Source organism: Pinus tabuliformis, chromosome 6 (assembly GCF_031772625.1).
Source record: "Pinus tabuliformis cultivar Carrire ecotype Pingquan chromosome 6, CPIR1, whole genome shotgun sequence".
NCBI classification, from domain to species: Eukaryota; Viridiplantae; Streptophyta; class Pinopsida; order Pinales; family Pinaceae; genus Pinus; species Pinus tabuliformis.
In genome coordinates this window covers 1,689,610,221-1,689,626,791 of record NC_142292.1, presented here as the reverse complement: position 1 = coordinate 1,689,626,791, position 16,571 = coordinate 1,689,610,221, and the positions used below count along the sequence as shown (strand labels likewise).

The 16,571-nt window shown below is 39.7% G+C and overlaps 2 pseudogenes; both read right to left on the bottom strand.

Annotated features, from left to right (window-relative positions):
* Positions 1 to 7,333: 7,333 nt before the first annotated feature.
* Positions 7,334 to 7,931, bottom strand: LOC149265479 (5'-adenylylsulfate reductase-like 5 pseudogene; annotated as a pseudogene).
* A 2-nt stretch (positions 7,932 to 7,933) lies between these two features.
* Positions 7,934 to 8,742, bottom strand: LOC149265478 (calcium-dependent protein kinase 4 pseudogene; annotated as a pseudogene).
* Positions 8,743 to 16,571: the final 7,829 nt, after the last annotated feature.

Sequence of the window (16,571 nt, the reverse complement as noted above, 5' to 3'; positions counted from 1 at the left end):
TCCAGAAAACTATTGCTATTCAACAATAGAGAATGAAGTGGCATGATAAATTCATCAAGAACAAGTTGTTTCATACAAGAGATTGGGCATTGCTCTGTGACTCCTGATTCAAAGACTTTAAAGGGAAGCTTCACACTCATTGGATGGGACCCTATGAAGTGGATGTTGTGCTTGACAATGGAACAGTCAAATTAATTACAATAGATGAAACTCGTACTTCTTTCCTAGTGAATGGAAATTGTCTAAAATTATACCACTGTCCAGCTTTTACAAATGCCTTAATCAAATATTTCTCTGATAACTTTAGTTTGACGGTTGTTGGTGTAGAGAATGATCTCTCTCCCTGTTATATATATATATATGTTGTTACTACTTACTTGTTTGTCTTTTGCAGGGATAACGATCGAATTATGACAAGAAGGAGCTGAAAGAAAATTTTTCCAAGGAATATTTCATGTTGTTACTCCGTCACTGTCATTACTCCTGAATTTATTTTTAAGTGTCGGGTGTTGTTACTCCACCGTTGATGTTACTCTTTCGGTGTTGTTACTCCACTATTGTTGTTACTCCATCGGTGCTGTTACTCTATAATTTCTTTTACTCTGTCGGTGTTGTTAATATGTCGTTGTTATTACTCTGTCAATGTTGTTACTCCGCCGCTGCTGTTACTTTGTCGGTGTTGTTACTCCGACATTGCTATTACTCTATCGGCGTTGTTACTTCCCTGTTGATGTTACTCCCCTGGTCATTTTTGCTATCACTCCACTGCGAGGTAGGTCACCAGGTATGGATCCGATGATTTTTACAAATTTAATTAAAATATTCCATTAAAGAGACTATTACATGCCACAGACAACCGCATTTAAGTTGGGGGGGTCCCATCATAAACAAACGATGGTGTATTATTAATCATATCCATACCACATCATTACAAAATCCAATGTGAATGGGAATCAAAAAATATTGTGATTTCATAATTATGATTCTGACACATTGGGATTTGAATTCCTATCCCAAAAACCTCATCGGTCCTTTCCCTAATACATTGCATTTAATTATTGTAATCATTCTACTATACTGGCATGACTTGCCATTATTAGTTGCATTTCCCAAGAATTTACCATCAGTTTCACCAACTCTTTTACCTGTGACCATTATGTTGTTACCATCGCCACTGTTAGTGCAGATTGTAGCTACTCTCCCCCTACTAGCCGATTGTGTCCACTGTGCTGTTATCATTTCTACGGCGATGGGTGGATTTGTCATGCGCCATGAGCCGGAGGATACAACAGTGGTCCAAAACAACAGAGAAGTATGGAAGATTTTCATAAATGTAGGTTGGGACATCCATCTTAATAGGTCGCAGGGGTTAAACAAAGTAGTTGCACTTGAGTTTGCACTCAATTTAGGTGAGGAAATCTCTCATGTTTGAGGAATAAAAATCCGTGTCACAAAGGAAGCCATCTTGGAGGTCAGCGAGCTACCACAGCAAGGACAGAGCTGGTTTTCACGAAGAACCTCCCTCTGAGAGTTCCCTGAAGCATTTCTGCAAGCTGGTGAGAACGTCGTCCAAAAAGGTTGAGGGTATGACTGGAATTCATTACCACAACCATGGGGTGATGTAGCAGGTTTTGTAATGAGGTATATAACTTATGAAGGGAGGCATACCACTGTATTTAAATACCATTTCAGAGCATTGGCTCATCTCTCGTTTTCACTGTTGGAAGCTTTCTCATTAAACATGCCTTTCTTCTTGCTAAAAATCCTCCAGCTGATGGCGCAATATGCTCGGTCTTCACAGAAAGTTGCGACAGTTATCACCAACCATGGGTTGGTTCCACTATTGGCCATGCATGAAATTGCCTAGTTTTAAATCCGGTGGGAAACATTCCAGGAATCTATAGAGGAAGAGATAGTAGTTATTATAGCTGCTAGATAGGAAGAGATGAAAGAAATGGAGGAAGATCTAGAAGCAATGGAGGAAGGGCTAGTAGCAGAGGATGAATACATGGATCAAGAATAATTGGAGGAAATGGAGATGGAGATTGAGTAGTCAGAACAAAACAGAGAGCTTGAAGCAGAAAGGATAGTCGAGGCTGTTACACAAGAACCAGACTCAACTGTGGAAATAATGGAAGAAGAATTGCTACAGCAAGAGAGAGATGATATAGAAGAAGTTGGTGACACCACGGCCAAGGTTGTCCCACATGAACCAACCTCAACTGTGGAGCCGAGGGAGCATATTGACAACACCATAATGGGAGAAGAGGTACCGCGACAAGCTGAGGTAGAAGGAATTGTTAACATTATGGCCGAGGCTGTCCCACAAGAACCGACCTCGACTGTGGAGTCAATGGAGGAAGATGGACCAGGACAAGAAGGGCCCGAGCCTAAAGGAACGATGGGATCAACAGGAGGAAAAAATATGGTCACAATGGACGGGGTCAACATGGTGATACAAGAGTCCACTTTCATCAATGTCGGGTCGGAAGGAAGACTGCCTGCATCAGCCGTTCGAGAGATGTTCGACGTGGGCAGTGGTGTCACACAATAACCACCACCAACTCGTTCGACTCCGAAAATTGTAAAGGAGTTGAATTCTGACATCGAAACTATTCCACAAGAACAAGTGTCGACCGTGGGATAGGAAACCATGCAAGAAGAAGTTTCGACCTAGAGCAGAGTTGTTGCAGATAAAGGAAAAGAGCTTGAAGTCACAGTTGGGGCTGGGATAGACCAGGCATAAAACTTCTTTCAATTCCCTTCTTATTTCTCCATTCTGAGATGGGTGAGGGTGTCACACTCTTAAGCTCTCTATAATCTGATAGAGAAGGAAGCCAACCTAGAAATTTTTCTTGGAGATAATTCAAAATATCCCATGAAAGGCATAGGAAATGTCACTCCTCAATTGAATCAGGGTAATACCATCCACTTACAATATGTATTATATGTAAATGATCTCAAAAAGAACCTAGTGTCAATTTCGGCAATGGAAGACAAAGGCTACAAGGTGGCCTTTAGTGATGGCAAGGTACGTGTATGGAAAAAGAACTTTAAAGATGCTTTTACTCTTGGCTTTCGAGTTGATTCATTATATCAGGTTGGTGGAAGTCTGTTGGGTGTCATGTCTTGTGACACATCTCTTCAGTCCGAACTATGGCATTAGAGATTTTCTCACCTTCATTATAAAGCTCTACCTGATGTAATAAAATTGGTGACCGACATGACCGAGTTCAGATTAAAGCAGGAAGGTGTATGTGCAGGATGTGTTGAAGGGAAGCTCAAAAGGGGACCATTCCCGTCAAGCCAAAGCAAGTCCTCCAATATATTGCATTTGGTTCACTCAAACATATCCAGTATGATGCCTATGAACTCCTTGGGAGGATATTTATATTACCTCACTTTTATAGATGATTATTCTTGCAACACTTGGATATACTTCTTGAAAAAGAAGGATGAAGTGTTTTCCTGGTTTCGACACTTCAAATCCTTGATCGAGAATCAAACTGAAAATAAGATCAAGGTTTTAAGGACTAATAATGGGACTGAATATGAATCCAATGAGTTTCATGACTTTCGCAAAGAGGCTGGCATTAAGAGGGAGAATACTACACTATATACTCCTGAACAGAAGGGTGTGGCGGATAGGAAGAATCGTACAATTGTGGAAGCTGTCTGTGCTATGCTCCATGATCAAAGACTTCCAAAGTTTCTATGGACTGAAGCTACAAACACCACCATAGTTATACAAAAACGATGCCCTCATCAAGAATTGGGTTCCAAGACTCCCAAAGAAATGTTCATCGGTAAGAAACCTGACGTATCTCATTTTAGAATTTTCGGAAGCGCTATACATTTTCATGTGCGTAAAGAAAAAGGAATAAATTGGGTGCATCTAGAAAGAAAGGAATCTTCGTGGGCTATATAGAAAATAATAAGGGCTATATAATCTATGTAGCTGGTCAAAGGGAAGTCGAGATTAGTCATGATGTCACCTTTGACGAAGATATGACTCTTAGCAAGGTAGACAATCTTCCTACTTTAAGGGGATCTAAAGAAGCTGACACCAGGGAACCAAACGAAAAAGAAGATGAGACGATGTCCGATGTGGAATAAACTATGGATCTTATTGATCCTCCTTCGCAAGAGCCTTCCTCTTCTAGGAAGATGCCTTCATGTTTTGTGGGGCACTTGATGATGCTGAAGGACACATTGCACCTTGAGGAACCTTCCATGAAAGTAAGAAGCCAAACAAGTATCAGGGATAGCTGACCATCATGAGCATGATCATCCAAAATGAGCCTTCATCATTCATAGATGTCATCAAGCATCAAGTATGGAAGGATGCTATGGTCGAGGAATATGAGTCCATTATGAAAAACAATGTTTGGGATGTGGTCCCCATACCCCAGGACAAAGCAGTTGTCACTTCAAAATGGATTTACAAGATAAAGCATGCAGTTGATGGAAGTGCGGAAAAGTATAAGGCTCATTTTGTCACTTGTGGCTTCTCCTAGAAGGAACGTATAGACTATGACGAGATATTTGCACCTGTTTCCCGATATACCACCATCCACTCTATTATCTCAAAATCAAGCCCTGGAAGGCTGCAAACCAGGAAGACTTCAAGTAACTGTTTCAAACCAATCTTTTGACTAAGGCTTAGCCTCCTTAGCCTGAGAGGGCTCTCTCAAGAAGGGTTATTGATTTTGACTATTAATAAGATGGCTAACTCTTGTGGAATAACATTGACAAATCTGAAGGCTGGACAAACATTACATAAGTTTCCATCGGGCCTATGGAGTCAATCATACTTCAGTAAATAATGAGACTGCCTTTACATAGAAGTCAGGGCATTCAGCATTTGATGTTCAGAACACAACTAATATAAAACCACAGTTCATACATGTATACAGGAAGTCAGAGCATGATCAATGAATTCTGAGTGATTACACATATATGCAACTGTAAAAGACTTTAAGGAAAGAACAAAATCACACATTCTAAACATGGAAATCCCTCATGAATCCTGAGAAGAAAAACAACCAACTTATATTACCGAATTCTGTCTTTCTACATAAGCCAAAACAGTACTCTATTTTTATAAAATCTCCAACCCTCATTACATCGTTGTCTCAGCTATATATAGAATTCTTATTCTAACTAATTCGAACTTCCTCCTCCAGCATGAGGGGAATTCGATAACTGCCTCTAATGACACCTATCAGCTATTTAACTAACTATTAAATACAATAAAGTGCTGATTGGAGTTTTAAAGAGTTCTAAAGTAACTATGACGCTAACTCTATCTTTCATGCATAATGACTTCTTCTTGTTCTTTGACACCTGGTCCCCTTTTTGATGTGGCTGAGCTGGATGTTTAATACTCCATCTCGACCTTGAACGCCAAATCCTTTAAATGCTCAGTAGTGTTGGGAGATATCCCTTGCTTCTCGGTTCCAATTTTCCTCAAATTTCTCAAATGTACAGCAACATGTCTTTAGCTTTTAATAACCCAAAATATGGAACACTGCCACATTCCTGATGTGTTGGAGTCTGCATCGATGGATATGGGTGCAAGCAAAAGCTCTTTGTATGCAACTCATTTAATACCCTTTGAACAGTGATAAAGTGGCTTTATAACAGAAATTTAACTTGGGTTAAAATATTCCACCCTTTTTTAAGGTACACCTGTCTTGATCTGAATGGCTACTGTAGCTTCATCTGATACCTTGCATATCCTTTAGGTGTCTCCCTTTCAAAATTCCCGCTCATTATACCAAACTGCCTGTCTGCATTTAAAATCATCACCTACAGCAGTTTCGTAGCGCGCTACGAAACTGCTGAGTTATTTAAAACAGCTTGTTCTCCTGCAGTGATTATTTGAGGAAAGGATCTCAGAGGTTCTTGGAGTATGCGAAAAGTCGCAATTGCAGTAAAAACTCGGCCTGGAGTAAACTCTATATGCATCAGTACACATGAGCCAAATGATATAACAAAAACTGCAAGCGGTGATAACCACAGCAGAAAAATGGTTATAGCAGCATAATACATAAGCCCCCTTATCCAAATGTGTTCTTTACCACGAGCAGCATCAACTTTCCTATGAAATCATTCATGCCAGGCCTGCAACTTAATAATCTTCATGTTGCTTATTGCTTCATAATGCCCTGCAAAATTACGGATAAATGCAACAAGCTCATGGACTTTAAATTGAGTGAAAGATGTCTTTTACCAGTCTCTCCATTTTATGTTTGGCATACAAATTCTTTATGAGTTCAGTCTTGCTCTCCAATTCCTTTGATAAATGCCCTTGGGCAGCCTCTGCCCTTGTGCACCTTTCCAGAAGTTCCAGGCGCTGTTGAGCAAGGTATCCTACCTTCTCTGCTAAAACCCTGATACAAGCCCGAAACTCCACCGTACCATCATCTTCATTTTCATCAATGGTAGAACTGCTGAGTGAAACAGCCAAAGCACGAAGGGACTCAGTAAATCCTGTTGCACCTGCAACTGGAGCAACAATGCAGTTCCGCAATCTTTCTAATAAAGCTCGCAACTTCACACTTGATGCACGCAATGCATTATACTCTGTGGCTCTACGGTCTGCTGCACATAGGTTCGTTTGAGATTCTTCTCTTGCTTCGTGTAAGCAATTTTCTAAATGGGCGCAATTCATCTGAGATTCATCCAAGAGTTTTAAACTCACTTCCAACTCCCTTCTCAGCGACGCAACTTCCTCTAAAACTGCAGCCAGTCTCGTTTCAATTTCAGCACACTGATGTGTTTTTTCTGACAGTGCATTTTGCAACTCCAAATAGTCATCTTTTTCATCAGATGCAGTAAATGTTAAATTACCTTCTTTCTCTTCCTCTAGGATCTGAATGATCTCAGACTTCTCAACAAGAGCCTGTAAATAGTTGAGCACACTATAGACATTCCACACCTCATTCAGATTTTTGTGACAGTGGCAACAATTTTCTCCAATTCAGAAGGAAACAATACAGACCACAGTTCTCTAGTTTTGAAGCAATAATCCTTAAACACCATATCTGACATGTCCTGATTGTTGATACCATAACCTTGGATTGATCTTTTTCCTATATCAACAAAATATAAGTAAATATTTGACATCTGTTTAAGAAACATAGTCAGTGCTTCATTGGTTCTAGGAAACAAGTGTGCCCTTGCATTGTTATCAACAAAAAGATGTAGCCGTTGCTCAGTTGAATCTGTCATTGGCAGAGGATTCACTTGAGATATGGGATAGGAAAGCCTATAAGATTCAAGTTCTTTGCCACTGTGAGAATCTACAAATGAAAGAATCCCTGTCTCATCATGTCCTAGACCACATTTCCCTATTTTCAGAACAGCTGGACTCTGGTCTATGTACTGGGCCTTAACCAAGAGAAACAGAGGCCAGAGATGCCCATACTCTTGCATTCTTAGCACCTTCTTGAAAGTTTCTTGTCTTTGAAAACTTTAAACGACACCAAATTCTATTCAAGTTGAGCATGTGCAGTGCATGCTTCAAAATAAGTGGTGTATTGTCACTCAGGAGTGCCAAATTTACATGCCAAATACGCCTTAACCGACACCGTTTGACCTGTAATAAGACCTGTAATCTCCTTATAGAAATGTACAAGTGAATCAAGGTCTTTTAATCCACGATAGCGCACCCTTGATGTCTGGTTCTGTAGAAATAGAGATGGAAAACTATGAACTCCATTCCTTGAAAGAACACTGGGCATTAGAACAGACTCCTCTACAGCTACATGGTAAATCTTTGGAAACATTGAAGATAGGTCATCATATAAAGATCGACATAACTTTGAAAATGGACACCATGAAGCATGAAACAGCACCGCCATGTGGGCATCATGATAACGTAGCATATCCAAGGCTCTTTCAAATGATACATCATCAAGCTCACTAACTCAAACTCTGCTACATTTTGATATCTTTTTAAGCCAGCCGTCAACTCATCAAATGTTATTGAACCACTATTATCAGTGTCCATTGCCTTAAACATTTCTCTCAAACCTGCAATCTCTTCCTCTGACAAGCTTTCGGCTATTACCATAAGTGCCATCTTCATCAATTTATTCATTGCGGAAAATTGCTTTAATCGAGATAATACAGCTGGATCCAAAGCTTGATTTGGAGCGACACCATCTTTACATATCCACGGATGACATAGAACTCCATGAGCAGTCAGGCGCTCAGATGGTTTTGAAGTAAGCATCTTTCTGATAAGATCCTTGGCATTCTCAGAAATTGTGGGCCAGGGTTCTGAATCAAAAACACTATGACCTCGTAGAGCAGCATCGAAAATTCCCTGTTGTGTTTCTGCCCAAAATGATGGAACACCGCTGAGTAAGATGTATAGGATGACCTCGGCTGTCCACACATCTGCCTCTGGACCATAGCGTTTGCATAACACTTCCGGGGCAACATAGTATGGGCTTCCAACCATATCAGTGAACACCTGACCAGGTTTGAAAAAGACAGACAACCCAAAGTCAATTGCCTTCAATGACGATAACGGAAACAGTCCTCCTTTGTTTTCGAGTTGCACATAAATATTAGCCCTTGAATGTCTTCCTTCACGCCACCGGCTGTTTCAGGTTTCTTATCATTCTGACCCTGCGGCTTCTTTTTATTCTTCTTATTCTTTTTCTTCTTGTTCTTCTCACCTCCAGTCTTTTCCTCTGGAGCACCATCAGCAGCTTCATCTATAGCCATGTTCGCGGGTTCGTCGAGCTTTTCAGAATTTTTGTCTACCTTAGGCTCTTCTATGGTTTCCACCTTCTCAGAAACAGAGATCTCCTTCTCGACCTCGACCTCGACCTTGTCGTTGGCCATCGACTTTCCCTTGTTCTAAGATGAACCCCATGATCATTGGCACAGCAGTAAATACACCAATTTGGAACAGGAACTGTGTATTGAGAGCTGCCTCCAGAGCTGTGCTATCCAAAGAACGAGCTTTGTCGGTGATTGCAATATCCAAACCAGACAGGGCCAGGTATGCTTCAAACAGAGCAATTTGATTAAGTCCCACATCTCGTCCTTTTCCAACCTGAATGTACTCATGATGAGTGATATTTCCCTTCAGATTCAGAACTGATGACAAGCATACACGTAGGAGCTTGAGAGCATGCCTCCTGTAAAATACATCCACCCCAGAGCTATTTTGCATGACAGTTGCTATGGATTCGAACAAATCCCCAATTTTGTAGCGCAGCCTAAAACATGTTGCGCTGCGAAACTACAAAAAGGCTTTATGCGCTGCGGAAACACTTCAGAACTATTTCATGAGCTACGAAATAACCTAAAGAGCTTTGTGACACATAGTAACTTTTGAACAAAACTAACACATGGCTATGAGACGGGGATGAATGAGAATGACCGGTGATGAATGAGAATACATAGTTGACTCAAGACTCTAAAAACAAAAATCAAACTTAGACTAGCATCGATTTTTTTTTACCATCAAACTAATGTGAGCGGTTTTGAAATTAGAATTCTTAAGTGATAACAGTGGCTCCACTTGGGATAGTGTGCTCCTGTAGTACACTAAGAACTCGTAGGTCCAGTGTTTTTTTTTTTTTTTTTTTTATTACAAACGGAAATTTGCTTGAAAAACATCCCTTTCCAACGTCTTGGGCCTTCACCTCGGGCTTAAGCTTGATGATCACTGTAGGAGAAAGAAATCTACATCTACTAAAAAAAATGCTCAGTCAACCTTGAGCTTATTTGCATTTTCCTACCTACCTACCCTATCAATTTCAAACTCCACTTGTAGCTCAAGCAACATGATACTTCCAATAAAGCCAATCAATTGTCTTCTCTGATATTGGAGGCTCTTGACTACATTCAACCTCAAAATAACCATGGTAGTGAGATGACCACATTAACTCATAATATACTTGATCTTCATAATGCAAATGAAAATGAAAGACCGGAGTGCAAAGCTTATCCATATATTCACTTATAGGGTCAAAGAATACATGGTTATGTCGATGATCATCATAACATTTTGCATCTTTAGACAACTGATTTTCAACCACACAAGGTTCTTTTGATATGCTATCGAACTGCTTTTCTGAATGCTGCCTACAAACAATGTAATTTTCCTCTTTCTTATGATCATTTATTGCTGTAAGCTGCTGAGAAGTTTGACATAAAAAACCAACCTTTTCCTCTGCCTGAGGGTCGTAAAAGCTACCTTCCAGTACTTCATCTTGCTGTTTGCAATCTATTCCATACTCATAATGATCTGAAGCCTGAAAAATCTGCTGCATCTCTACATCAACATCAAAGGATGAAACATGGTTTTCACAAATAAACCCCTGCTGATCTTCATGCTGCGTTTCATGAGATTTTATACTTTCTTCTCGGTGCTGGAATGCATTGTTATGAAGAGCCTCTAAAATTTCTTCATCCATAAATTCATCATCATCATAACAATCTTCCAAGTACTGAATAAGACTTAAAGAATGTCTACAGCAATCTTTAAGCAGCAATAAGGAAGGATAACCTTCTTTATACATTTCACAGAATTCATCATGAAAACTAGCAAGAGAATATATTGAACCATTTTCCAGACTTTTATACCAAGACCATGCTTTTCCTTCTAAAGTGGTCATAAACATTTTCATGAGACAATCTTCAGGGACATGAACCTTAAGACTGCGTATATGCATGTGGAATTTAACCAAATGAAGAGCAGCATTATCCTTCTTTTCATCTTTGAATATTGGAAGATCATCTAACCAATCAACCTCTGGCATAGGATTTGGAGAACCAGGGATATGAGACCGATTCATATGAGCATACCTGGCATTCATTCTTGCAATGGAGTTCATCTTGAAACTTCATCAAGCTACTGATCTTCTAGCAGTGGAGTCACCTTCCAATTTCTTATTCGATGTGTGGAGTCGCCAAGGTAGTTTTGCAGCCTCAAAAAGATGTCTGAGCTCCTGCTACCTTCAAAAGTTTAGCCTCTAAATTTTGGGAATGAATAGACTTCAGGCTCCCGGCAGACGCACCAAAATGTTATCTCAAAATCAAGCCCTGGAAGGCTGCAAACCAGGAAGACTTCAAGTAATTGTTTCAAACCAATCTTTTGACTAAGGCTTAGCCTCCTTAGCCTGAGAGGGCTCTCTCAAAAAGGGTCATTGATTTTGACTATTAATAAGATGGCTAACTCTTGTGGAATAACATTGACAAATCTGAAGGCTGGACAAACATTACATAAGTTTCCATTGGGCCTATGGAGTCAATCATACTTCAGTAAATAATGAGACTGCCTTTACATAGAAGTCAGGGCATTCAGCATTTGATGTTCAGAACACAACTAATATAAAACCACAGTTCATACATGTATACAGGAAGTCAGAGCATGATCAATGAATTCTGAGTGATTACACATATATGCAACTGTAAAAGACTTTAAGGAAAGAACAAAATCACACATTCTGAACATGGAAATCCCTCATGAATCCTGAGAAGAAAAACAACCAACTTATATTACCGAATTCTGTCTTTCTACATAAGCCAAAACAGTACTCTGTTTTTATAAAATCTCCAACCCTCATTACATCGCTGTCTCAGCTATATATAGAATTCTTATTCTAACTAATTCGAACTTCCTCCTCCAGCATGAGGGGAATTCGATAACTGCCTCTAATGACACCTATCAGCTATTTAACTAACTATTAAATACAATAAAGTGCTGATTGGAGTTTTAAAGAGTTCTAAAGTAACTATGACTCTAACTCTATCTTTCATGCATACTGACTTCTTCTTGTTCTTTGACACCTGGTCCCCTTTTTGATGTGGCTGAGCTGGATGTTTAATACTCCATCTCGACCTTGAATGCCAAATCCTTTAAATGCTCAGTAGTGTTGGGAGATATCCCTTTCTTCTCGGTTCCAATTTTCCTCAAATTTCTCAAATGTACAGCAGCATGTCTTTAGCTTTTAATAACCCAAAATATGGAACACTGCCACGTTCCTGATGTGTTGGAGTCTGCATCGATGGATATGGGTGCAAGCAAAAGCTCTTTGTATGCAACTCATTTAATACCCTTTGAACGGTGATAAAGTGGCTTTATAACAGAAATTTAACTTGGGTTAAAATATTCCACCCTTTTTTAAGGTATCAGATGAAGCTACAATAGCCGTTCAGATCAACTCAGAGAGGCTTGAGGGATTCAAGCAAACTCCTGTTGTTTTGGAGGTGGGACCGAATAGACAGTTGGGTATGACTCTGACAAACTTCCTTCCTGCGGTAAAGGAATCGGTAAGTTTCCCCCATGTTCATCAGAGTTTGTTCTTATGAAAAGAATTTAGACGGTGTCATCCTTATTCTCTTCATTGACTGTATCATCTGAAGATGGAACCTCTGAAGGCAAGACCGGGTCAACTTCCGCCTCGACCTTTTGAATTTCGTCTGGTATGGATTCAAATGGTTCTTCTTCAATGATAGATGCTTCAGCCGACCACATGGGCATGTTAGCTAGATTTTCAACTAATGACGGACTCGGCAAGAGTTTCTTATATCCAGGAGGGAGCCGTTAACGATGAAACCGAACGGCCGTCCAAAACTCTTTTAGCCTCATCTAAGAAGGGACAACGGTGAACGGCATGATCGCCTTCACACAGTCTACAAGGAAGTTTACCTTTTCCTTTTTGTCCAGGGGCTTCACTTTCACTAGTTGATGGTGTACTTTCAACATGATCATCAGAGGTTGACAACACCGGGTTGTGCAAACAAGGAGACCAGTCCCTTAGGATCCGAGGGATGCAAGGAAAATCTATTAGGCCCCTATACTACTAGTGTAAACCCTTATTGTTATTAGTATAACCCACTTATTATATTGATGTACCCATGTAGTGCCCATATTGTTACTATTGTGCCCCATAGAAGCCCACTATTGTTATTATTGTGCCCTTACATTATTATTGTTATGTCGGCTCTGATTATGTTATAACCCCTTAGACTCCTATATATAGAAAGGAGGTCTTTTCATTTGTATCATCCAAGAATTGTTCATTTATGTAATGTAAAGGAGGTTTCCCCCTCGAAGAGGCTGAATTCTAAGGCGTTGATCTATCTTTTCTAGTTTTTCTTGAGCTGGTTTCATAACATTTGGTATCAGAGCTTTGGATTCTAGGGTTTCGCTGCTCCAAACAAGTCATCGTGGCATTTTCGCTATAACTTTTTGTCTGTGACATTTCGGAAGTCGCAAGAAAAACCCATTTGAGAAGAAATCGCGCTGAACCTTGGGTCAGAATTTCAGAGCTTTTTGCGTGATATTTGCGGAGATACGATCTGAGGAAGTTGGTCTTTTTGCAGACTCATGAATTACATTCAAAACAGGTGACCTGGGGAAAATTGTCATAACTTTCTCTCTGGGGATCAGATTGAAATTTTGTAAGAAGGTACAGAAATAGGATGGACTGTAGTGTTTTGTATATATTTTTCAGATCCAAATATTGAAACAGTGACACGTGGCACTTCATACAAGTTCGCTCTTCTGGAAAGGTATATAATCAAGACATCTTGGGAGATTGTGCATAACCCTTTCTTAGAGAATCCAATTTGGATCAGACTGGTGGCATTGGAAAGAGGACACAGAGGGATACTATAGGTTGCAATTTCAGAACTTAAAGATCTGAAAGTACAGAGTTACAGTCATTTCAAGGTCGAGCTCCTAAAATGAAGAAAAAGCAAGATGAGGAAGTTTGATGGCAAGGATCCGGTAAATTGGATACTTCAGATGGAGCAATATTTTGATCTACATGGTATACAACTGTTACAAAAGGTATGTATTGCATCTTCATATTTAGAACCAGATCAATTTTTATGGTACGAAGCGCTTTGTTCTCGTAAACAACTTGTTATGTGGTCAATTTTCACGGAGGAAATGATAGCACATTATGAGGATACAAAGAGAAACACCTTCTTTAGAGCAACACCACAACAATTGGAAAGAGTAAAAGGGCTTTGTGACATAGTGGAAAGAAAACTTATGGAAACCAGGAAACGTACCCCTCACAACTATAAAGATGGAAGTGTTGTTTCTCCTAGCCTTCCACAACCTACAAGGGTTACACCACAACAATTGGAAGAAAGAAGAGAAAAAGGGCTTTGTTACAATTGTGATAGCAAATGCACTAAAGGTCATAAGTGTGCTGAGAAGAAATTATTTTACATAGAATTTATAAGAGGAGGAAGAAAAGGATCAAGAACATCAAAAGAAGAGGATATACACCAGGACCCCGCCCCAGAGAAAGAAGAAATAAATCAGACCATATCTTGTAAAACATTGGCAAGAATTACCACTCCTCAAACTCTCAAGATAGAAGGACATATCAAGAAGAAAAATGTGCAAGAAGTGAAAGATCACATCGAGAAAGAAGAAATGAATCCAACCATATCTTGTAATTCATTGTTCGAAATTACCACTCCTCAAACTATCAAGATAGAAGGACATATCAAGAAGAAAAATGTTCAAGAAGTGAAAGATCACATCGAGCATCAAGAAATGAATCCAACCATATCTTGTAAAGGATTGGAAGAAATTACCACTCCTCAAACTCTAGAGATAGAAGGACATATCAAGAAGAAAAAGTTTCAAGCAGTGAAAGATCACATCGAGCATCAACAACAAGTTCTCCAAATTTTAAAGGATAATGCCACTTCGGTGCAAAATCAAACGAAACAACAGGTAGATAAACATTGTAGTGAAAAATGTTTTGATGTAGGTGATTGGGTATTTTTACTGCTACATCTCAAGCAAGCTATATATGAGAAGGAAATGTTGGCAATATTACATGCACTTAAAAAATGGCGACCTTATCGAATGGGAAGACTCTTTAAGGATGAGGATGTGGAAGCATTGTTTTGTGTTATTTATATTATCCAACCAGATTGGATAAACGAAGCAAGGGATGAATGGAAGAAGGACGAAGAAGTATGGCCACTTATTCAAAAGTTGCAAAAGATCCCAATTCAAACAATATTGCCAGAAATTGAAGATGAAGGAAAAATCATATTGGAACCTGGAGCAATCACAGAAACAAGAACCCGTCAGCTACAAAATCGATCAATTTCAGAGTATCTCATCAAGTGGAAGAACTTACCCGCTGAAGATTCCACATGGGAGGACAAGAATTTTATACAGAAGCATCAAGAACTACTCAAGCGTTGAGGACAACACTTTTTGAAGGAGAGGGGCATGTTAGGCCCCTATACTACTAGTGTAACCCCTTATTGTTATTAGTAGAACTCACTTATTATATTGTTGTACCCATGTAGTGCCCATATTGTTACTATTGTGCCCCATAGAAGCCCACTATTGTTATTATTGTGCACTTACATTATTATTGTTATGTCGGCTCTGATTATGTTATGACCCCTTAGACTCCTATATATAGAAAGGAGGTCTTTTCATTTGTATCATCAAAAAATTGTTCATTTATGTAATGTAAAGGAGGTTTCCCCCTCGAAGAGGCTGAATTCTAAGGCGTTGATCTATCTTTTCTATCTTTTCTTGAGCTGGTTTCATAACAAAATCTCTATGATAGTGGTCTCCTTTGCAAATGACACATGGCGATTTAGGCCTGGTTGGTGCAGTGTGTGGATTTTCGCTAGACGATGCTTGGTTGCCCCTTTTCGCCTTTGGCTCCTTCTTCTTCTTCTCTTTCTTCTTCTTTTCTTCTTCTTCTCAGGTACTTGATTTTTGGCTTTACCAGCTTCATCAAGCGAAGAGGAAGGAGGAGAGGAAGAATTGGACAAAGTAGAGGGTTGGGGGGTAACTCCGGTATCGTTTAGTTGCTGACTTGATTGTTCAGGAATCGCAGTGTTCTGAATGATGGAGGTTGAGAAGAGCCATACGGGAAAACCAATTGTCAATCCTGGAAGTGACAATGTGGCCATATGGGGTGCACCAACATCTCCCCAAGAGGAGAAGGGACTAGGATTTCCTCCAAGGGGAACTCCTTGGTTGGTGGACTCCATTTTCCTCAACCCAAGACCAACGTAGGAAAGGTGATAATTATTCCGTTTAAAATAAATTTTAGACGCTTTGACACAACTTGTTTTTTCAATTTTAAAGAGTCAAGAAAAAACAAAAGATGACTCTAGTCGCCTTCGATTTTTAATGATACTTAAGTGACAAGTGCTCAGATGGACCTTTTCCATTAAGGAGTATGAAAAGGAATGAAAGGGACTGCTCTGGAAATCTAGGCAGAGGGATTACCAAACCAATCGCAAAACTGCAAAATACTTTTTACGATACGGCAGTCAATCTTCCCGAATGTTGTGTTCAGTGCATTGTGATCGATAGGGTAGCAGACATGGCTTCCTATGGATAAAGGATAAAGCCTATTGTGGTCTCCCAAAATATACTCGATGGTACGTGGGAGCACAAGTCTGTACTGGCACTTATTATCTCAAAGTGGAGGAATCACCCAACCAACCGTGAAAACAACAGTTACCAGGCTTTACGACGCCAGAATACGTCTCTAGCCTAGACTTCTATATGTTGTGTGTTAGGTTCCAAA